The sequence below is a fragment of the Pyxicephalus adspersus genome, chromosome 5 (genome assembly GCF_032062135.1).
Source record: "Pyxicephalus adspersus chromosome 5, UCB_Pads_2.0, whole genome shotgun sequence".
Taxonomy (NCBI): Eukaryota; Metazoa; Chordata; class Amphibia; order Anura; family Pyxicephalidae; genus Pyxicephalus; species Pyxicephalus adspersus.
Window position 1 is genome coordinate 96,313,287 of NC_092862.1, and position 8,328 is coordinate 96,321,614.

Sequence of the window (8,328 nt, forward strand, 5' to 3'; positions counted from 1 at the left end):
CATTTGGTTTGTAAATAACAAAATCCAGTTCATGCTGGCCCTGTGAAGATCGATACAGAAAAATAAGGATTTATATTTCCATGGTTTTAATGTTATACCTGTTTTTACTGACTGCTTTTATTTTTAAAATGTACTCCTTGATAATGATTTTCTAACCAAGGCAAATAAATAACTAGGTACTGTAATTCCTTTCGCCTTAGATCTTTGGCTACCAAATACCTAATAAAGTACAATTGCAGCAGACCTGCACTGCAGTGTTGACGGTTGCTCACTTTTTGCTTGTGAAGCAAGTGGATTGGAACTAGGTTGAAGTTAAAACCACAGATGTTTAAAACAAAAGGAGTTTTCAAACTGTAAGTATCATTTTTGAACTTCCTGCAAACAATATAACTATTATAACTGGAATACTGGGTATTAACAAGGTCAAAGCAACAGCTCCAGGATGAAAACAGATATGATGGATGTGAGCAGGTTGCCTTTTTGGAAACTTGCATTAGAGTTCTAGAGAAGCATATTACAGCACTGACAACACTTGACAACCCTGAGAGGGTTCTTCTGAGCAGGCCGTTAATGCTGATGTGGAGGGTGGAGAGGTAATTCTAGATGATCATGTAGGGAGCTGGTTTACTGTAGTTAGAGGGAGTAGTAGGGGCTCCCAGAAAAGGAAAGCTAGTTCTATGTATCTGTACCCAAACAAAATTGGTAGGATCTGTAAAGATGTTTGGGTGCCAGCTGTAAAAGTCACTGCTATTGCTAACAGCCAGGAACAGCCGGTAGGGGTGAAGAAGGTAATGCAAGAAAGCCTAGACAATTGGTAGTATTAGGGGATTTCTTAATAGGAGCAAAAATTTGTCACCTAGATCACCGTCGAATGGTTTATGGGTTCCATGATGCCAAGACTGGACATGTTGTAGACCAAGTAGACATATTACTTGGAGGATTTGGCCATGACCCAGATGTCTTGCTGTGTTGAAACCAATGATAGGATACATGGAGGATAGAGGTTGCTTCTAAAAATTTAGATAATCGGTTTAGAACATCGGTCGCCAACCAGTGGTCTGCAAGAAACTTTTGGTGGTCCGCGGCTCTGGCTGGTGCACCCCCGAGCGGGGTCAGGAGAAGGACCCCTCTGGGCGACGCACCGGCCAGAGCTGTGGACCTCGTCCCTAATACAGTTCCCAGGCTTAGGGAAGTGGGCGGGCTGTGTCCCTGGACACAACCCCCCCCCCCACTCTCCTATTGCAGGCTCAGATCTGCGATGGGAGAGTGGGCAGAGCTATGTCATAATGAGATCACTCTGGAGGAGATTGCTCCCCTTTAGGTGACACCCGGCTCACAGCGTGTGCTGGCGATTTTTGTGGTCCACGGTACCAAAAAGGTTGGCGACCACTGGTTTCGAAGACTCAACTGCAAGGTAAAGGGAAGAACCAGGAAGGTTCTCCCCCCCCCACTCTCCTATTGCAGGCTCAGATCTGCGATGGGAGAGTGGGCAGAGCTATGTCATAATGAGATCACTCTGGAGGAGATTGCTCCCCTTTAGGTGACACCCGGCTCACAGCGTGTGCTGGCGATTTTTGTGGTCCACGGTACCAAAAAGGTTGGCGACCACTGGTTTCGAAGACTCAACTGCAAGGTAAAGGGAAGAACCAGGAAGGTTATATTCTTTGAAATGCAAAGAAAAATGCAAATGTATATCCTGTGCCATGCAAAGAAGGCAGGAGGTGGAAGAGGGAAAGATTTGGGTTCCTACAGCACTGGGCGGACTTTTCATGGGGTACAACTGATATGCTACAGATTGTCTTCACCTATATGGAAGGGGATCTGCTGTGCTTAGGGGACAGGTTAATGAGAAGGTTGAGGTATATTTTTAAACTAGAATTGAGGGGAAAATAAAGTAAAAGGTAAAATAAGGAAGCAGATAAGTCAGTCATTAGTAGAGGGTGGAATGGGGGTAGGTGGGAGGAGGGATATGGATAAGGTTAAGGTGTTACAAACATGCACTGGCATGCAAATTTATACAATGCACAATAACAATACATAATACGGTTTGTACTATAAAGGACAATGTGACAAATTGTTTAAAGCTCAATTGCAAGATTTTTTTTTAATTTAAATTGGCCCACAGGCAGGCTGCAAAGTAAAAACGTAGCTTGGACTTTGACAGCTTTGCTAAGAGACTCACCTGTCCCTGTATCACCCAGCCGTGCCCTGCACTGTGCAGGACTGAGTTATCAAGCTGATAATTCAGACCTGCAGATTACAGAGCTCGATGATGTAGATGATGATGATGTAGTACATTTTTTTTTCTGTGCAATCTGGAAGTCTGGGCCACTTTGACAGCTTGGGTCCTGCACTGCATTCTTACAAAAGGAAAGCTAGTATTTAGCCCCCTATTACTAGTAAACCATAATTAACCCCTTCATTCAACATTTTTTAAATTTGTAATTTTTATCAAAAAAAGAAAAAAAAACGTTTTTATAAAATGAACTCATTGAGATTTTTAGTTTAATAAATATATTAATAACCTTTTGTCACACTTACCTCTTCCTCACTAAAGTGCAGGCATCTCTCTGCTGCACATGCTGAAAGTTCTGACTCTGGGCATGCCTTGAGTCCCAAGCTTTATCGGTTTTGGTCAATCAGCTGGTCAATTAAAAAATAGGCTCTTAATCATCCCTGGCTATTTAGCTAGCTCAGACACTGCACTCAGTGTTTGTGCAACATGTATCCACTGGTGCTGAGCCCCTAGTTCTGTTGCACTAGTTCCTCTGTCCAGCTCCTGTGTTAACCCCTCATTGTCCAGTCTGTTGGTTCCCCGCCAACTTCTCTGTGCTGTTCCAGTGTTCCTGTTTGTCTGTGGATATTCCTGTGTCATCTGTGCCTCCTGTGGCTTCCAGCATCTCCGGTGTTCCCTGTATCTGCAGTGGTCATTGGTGTCTGTCTCCTAGATCCCTGGTAATTGACCCCTGGTGTGTGACCTGACCTCCCTTGCTTGCTGCTTGCCTCAACCTCAACCTTCCTTGACTGTCCTTCTGTTTTGTGATTTGGTACTGTGTTTCATATTGCCCACCTTGGTGTACCCAAGGACCGCAACCTGCTTAGACTCTGCGCCTTGGCCCTTCTCAGGGCTCTCACCACCTCTGTGCAAGCCATAATGCCCCCTAGTGGCCCTGTCTCCCTAAGCTTGACACTTATATTTTTTTATAGCCTTGCCTTGGATGCCAGCAGATCTGTTGTAATAGGCAGACTTTGCATTTGCAAAACTGAACACTAAGACCTCCCTACAAGCATTCTTAGTTTACTCTCCTCTATCCAACTCTCAATAATGTACAATAAAATGTGATAATACATTCACTTGGGGTAGTTTTAAACTGTGTTAAAGCAGCGGCAGGTTAAACAGCTTTAGGTCTTGTTCTACTGTTTAAATAGTTTAATAAATCTTTATTAGTTTACCTGGAACTATGCATTTAGCTTGGAAACATGCCTTTACCTATCTGCCTACGTTTAGTCACTCACACATAAGTGGACAATGCCAACACTGAGAATAATTCTCGGGTGTGTTCTAAAGCAGAGGTTCACAACCCCTTGCCGTCTGACAGGTGGGCCGTGGCTCTGGCCGATGCACCCACCGGTAAAAGGTCCCCTCTTGGGGGGGGGGGGGGGGGCACGCACCATCCAGAGCCATTGACCATGTCTCCTGGAGACATCGCAAGCTTGAGCAGTGGGTGGGTTGTGTCTCTGGACAGGCTCAGGCCTGCGATGGGAGTGTGGGAGGGTTTTGGCATCAAGACGAAGTTTCATCCCCTTTGAGTGACACATGGCTCCCCGCACATGTGTGGTCCGCAATCCATGCATTTGGTGGTTCGCGACCTGCAAAAGGTTGAGGACCACAATTCTAAATTATATAAATGGAGCAGTTGGGTGCATGGTGACATGCATTCTCCTGGAACACTTACCACTACACCCAAATGGAGCATTGAAAGTCACATATTTTTAGTCAAAAGCATGCAGATAGATAAAAGAAGCAGAATTATAGATGAAGAAATCACTGACTTGCTTCTTTTTACCAATCACAGGCTACTGATGATACTGGTCACCAGACTAAGGGCATCTAGTGGAAGAAATTTCTGAATTAAAGGTTTTAAGAATATTACACCAAAACTTGATTTTCTTTTTGTATTTTAGGGAACTGTTCATTGTTGGTATTTGATCTGGAGTTTTTCCAGCATTTGATATTTTATGAGTCCACTTAGGCTAACTATTTAATTCCAGTAACTGTGCGAAATTACACTTTTACAAAATTATTTGGCTTGCAACACTTTTAAAACACTAAAAAGTCATACTGGCACAGCTATTGGGTGATGTCACCTAATAAACACAATGCAACACAAACTCTTGTTGTAGAAAATGTATGCCTTTTGTCGGAACAAAATTATTTTGCTCACAACACTTCTTATTAAGCTCTACAGGCAGCTTCCAACATTTGACTATTGGTTTTGCATGATACAATACAATAAGACTTTTGAAACTCTATTGCCTTCTGATTTCTATGGAGACACAAATCATTTGGCTTAGTGCAACACTTGCACTAACTACTATAGGGCTGGGGTTTCCATAGAACAATATATATCTTATACCCAATATTATGAAATTATATTATATACCGTATATTATTTTAATATAATATATATATTTCAACCCTAAAAACAAACACTCTTATTGCTCACAGCAAAAAAATTAAAGGCATATACAAAATCCCACAAACTATTTAAAAAATGGCTACCTATGTCTCTTAAAACACATAGCTTCACAGAGCCTGTCCAATAAATATCTACATCACACATAAAACATGAAGATTTATTTGGATATACATTTACTGCACCTATTCGATCCTAATATATATATGTCCTAAATCCTGAGTACTGAGTTGTACATTCCATTCTGCTTTCACAATGTGCCAGTGAGGGATTATTTAGTTGACATCAGCAGGATTAAATACCCTAACTGTTGTCTGGCTAAAGTTCTTTTGCAGTTTTCCACAGTAATCAGCCGTTACACAAGCACAATTTGTTGCACAGAATTTGGCTGAGCTGCTTCACCCTGCAATTAATAAAGTCAAAACACAAAAAGACAAATGAGTCATAGCTGGGTGGAGTGAACTGAATCTGCCTGTTTTCTCTCCAAATTATAACTGTACAGTAGCCAACCTCCTACTAAGGTACTCTGCTAGTTTAATAGTTTTGCCATCATTTAATAATCACAAGTAGCACTGCTTGGTGGGGAAAAATGTTGCAAATGCAAAAATAAATTACAGGGACATTAAAATCTGAAATACAGGTAGTCCCCAGGTTACATACAAGTTTGTTTTTAAGTTGAATTTGTATGTAAGTTTGGAAAAGGTACATTATTTTAATAAATGCAATTAGGACAGATGTTTGTCTCAACATAATATTAGGCAGAGTGGTGTCAGTTACTTTATAAAATCCTCACTGTAAGGTAATCACAAACAAAGCGAATAAACTTTAGGGAGCCTAGTAATTCATTAACTTCTAGAGCAAGCTGTGCTTTGATATGCAAAAAGAAACAATTGCAGAGTTTGTCTTGGTCAAGAGGATGCATTCTTGCGGACTTCAAATTTCCCGCCACAGAGGGGGCTCCCTAAGTGAGCAAGGAATCCGAAAACCCAACGAAAACCCCTCTTCCAACAACCTAGCAGCTGCCCGGTCCGGATACCAACTTAGGAATGGTCACATTCGACCAACCTTCACCGGCGTCATCCCTCTTTCCAGCGAAATCCGCTCCCTTTCCACCACCGAATCTTAAATAGCGGGGCGCGCCATGCATGCCCCCACATTTTGCACACTTGTGCTTGAAGCCACAGGCACTGCCAAAATTTGCAGCCACCCTTCCTTGATTGGCCAACACACACCCTTCTTACAGAAGGCCGAGGGTCCAAAAGATGATGGACCTTCGCCCCTCCCCCAAAAGTGGGCTAGACGCCTCCATCCCTAACCGGCGTCATCAGCTTTATCCACAAACCAATGTCCTTATGATCCCACTGGATAGAAGGACGAAAGGCCTTACGGTGTCTGAACTGCTCATCATACTTGAGCCACACCACACCCCCATACACCCTATGCGCCTCGATAATGACATCCAAATAACAGAACAGGGCAGAACAATGCCCTGATTTCTATTCGCCAAGCACACTGGCAAATAAGGCAAACGCTTGCAACAAATTGGCAAACGCGCGCAGAATAAACCTCTCTCTCCTTGTCCTTCCTCCACCGCTCCAAATTAAAAAACTCCAGTGGCAGTAACGCAAAAATATCCACAAACTCACCTTTCCAAATTTGCTCCCTCGACTCCTGCCACAAGTGCGCTCCTAAAGGTCCCTCCAAGTACAGAGAGACCTCGCCTTTTTCTACATCCCCTATAGAGGCTTGTGCTGGTTCACCCGGAGAGTCGGCCCCCCAGCCACCACAGTCCCTGCTTTCGCCAATTCCTTCTGCGGCCCAATTGCCACCTCGCCGCCTTATCCCAACTCGGGATAGCTAGAACTAGAAGCCCGGGAAGCTAGAAGCGTTGAGGGAGGTGTTGCTGGGGGTTGATCAGTGGCGAGCAAGGGGAGGTGGAGGGGTGATGGCGGAACCGAAGCAACCTCCTGTAAAGCAGAAGCTACCTGGTCCTGCAGCCATCCAGGCCCCCAATCTGTTGTTGCAGCCCTCAGCTGGGCCAATAAGTCATCAACGTCAGCCATGTGCTCCACCAAGAAATCAACTGCAAAACTTTATTGCACTCTCTCAGTCCCGCTGCAAAAAAGACCCTCCTCTTCCGTCTCTCCCCATTTTTCATTCCTCTTCTCCCTCCCCCCAATATGTCACCCTGCACACTATTACCAACCTACCCTCCAATTGCCTCTTAACCCTCCACTGCTTGCTCCCAATCCCCTCCCAGTCATGCAGGCCTTACACTATCTCTCATTACGTTCCCCCGCTCCGGGCCTCTCTGTAATCACATCTCAGGTCTGGTCAACTGCAATATATATATATATACATATATATACAGCACTAGGGTCCCAGGTTCAAATCTCAGCCTGTACTTTATGGGCTCTATTTATATATCAGACAACACAGTTCTTTGTGGGAATTTTCTAGGTCTATGTTTTTCAATGGCAGTAATTGATTCCTACCAGAAATCAATTTTTGAGATAATGTCATCTGGTAGGTTAATTGGCTTTCCCAAAAAATGCCTTTAGTGTATGTAGGAACATTAGATTATGACCATGGTAGGGACATCAGATTGTGAGCTTCTCTTCAAGGGAGAGTTAGTGATATGATGATGTGAAGCTCTGCATATGTTACACTAATAAATTACATTTTTGTTTTTTAGACTTAAATTAGGCTTTGATTTTTGTTAATTATGTCAACAATTCACAACATCCGCATGTGCGGAAGTCCCCCATGCTGTCTTCAAAACTTCCAATCCCCGCCTGAGCCTTGGCCTAAAGATATAATATTTAAAATTCTCACTGTACCCAGGTCTAGGTAACAGGTAGGTACAGAGCAGTGAAAGGACCACAGAAATTTAGAAGAAAATTTGTTAGGTAACTTTTTCCCTGCATTTAGTACAACAGTTCTGAACAGTAAAAAATTTATTACACAAAGTGACTAATCTCCAAACACTTTTTGATTTTTATATGCTGTTACGTGACAAGTGAGCTGTATGTTCCCTTTTATCAAGCATTACACATTATTATGGTGGTCTATTGCACCACGTCTTTTTCTCACGCAATCAACTCTCACATGTGCGGTACAAAAGAGTACAAAATATAAATATTTTATATACTGGAATATAAACTGAACCAAAAATAACCCAAAGTACCTACTAACCCTTAAAGAATCAGGGAAACTACATTGACACTAAATAATATAAACCTAGAGCACAAAATGTAGCCATCACTGCTAAGATTTAAAACAGTAAACAAAGGAAATGCCAAAAAGATTAACGCATGTTTTAAGACATTTTTTACATAGCAAAATTGAAAATGGTTTATCTTTTTTTTTTTAAGATTAAAGTGTTTTGTACTTTTGAGTTGGCTAAGATGGATCACTTGCTCTTAAACAATCTTTTGTGCAATATTGTTAGCCCCCAATAGATGGCACTGTGTTCTCATGTAAATTATGTAATATTTTTAGAAAAAAATTTAACTGTATATCAAAAGTTTGCTACATACGATACTTTACATGAGGACATACCGTGTTTCCCCGATGATAAGGCAGGGCCATCAAATAAGACAGCCCCCCCTTTTTAGGTAAAAATGAAAAA

At 42.4% G+C, this 8,328-nt stretch overlaps 1 protein-coding gene across 5 annotated transcripts in view; it reads left to right on the forward strand.

Annotated features, from left to right (window-relative positions):
• Window positions 1-227: 227 nt before the first annotated feature.
• The window catches only part of GPR141 (G protein-coupled receptor 141), a 29,282-nt gene continuing 21,181 nt past the window's right edge, over window positions 228-8,328 (forward strand). For 2 of the 5 annotated variants that reach the window (XM_072412200.1, XM_072412201.1), the window contains exon 1: window positions 245-353. The gene's annotated coding sequence lies outside the window, so the exon portion shown is untranslated. Of the gene's footprint in view, window positions 354-1,456; window positions 1,634-8,328 lie in introns of those variants that run through there. The other 3 variants (XM_072412202.1, XM_072412204.1, XM_072412203.1) reach the window with 3 other exon arrangements.